Below are 532 nucleotides of genomic sequence, written 5' to 3'. Positions count from 1 at the left end.
CGGGTGCTGCTTACTGACTTGTTCCTCCTGGCTTTGCTCAGTCTGATTTCTTATAGAACCCAGTACCACCAGCAGAGGGATGATACCTCCTACAAGGGGCTGGGCTCTCCGCATCCGTCACTAATTAAGAAAATGCCTTACAGGGTTGCCTACAGCCCATGTTATAAAGGCATCTTCTCAGCTGGGGTTTTCTCCTCTTCGATAACTGTAGCTTGTGCTAAGGTGGCATAAAACTAGCCAGCACAGAAACATTATTCAGCTGTGATGTGTCTTTAGGTTTATCCTGGCTTTGATCATGTCTCAAACCTTTCTTCCTTATGATTATCTTGATAGATTTTTAAAAATTATTGTATACGTATGGTGTGTTTGCACGTGGGGTTCAGAGAACAGCCTTGGGTGTCAGCCCTTTCCTTCTGCTATGGGTTCTGCAAACTGAATTCAGGTCATCAAGCTCACATGCCAATCACTTTGACCCACTGAGCCACAGGGCATTCATTTACAGTTTTAAGGAATCCCAGTAAGAAAACCAAAC

The sequence above is a fragment of the Microtus ochrogaster genome, chromosome 5 (assembly GCF_000317375.1).
Source record: "Microtus ochrogaster isolate Prairie Vole_2 chromosome 5, MicOch1.0, whole genome shotgun sequence".
In the NCBI taxonomy this organism is placed as follows: domain Eukaryota; kingdom Metazoa; phylum Chordata; class Mammalia; order Rodentia; family Cricetidae; genus Microtus; species Microtus ochrogaster.
This window is presented reverse-complemented; position numbering follows the sequence as displayed.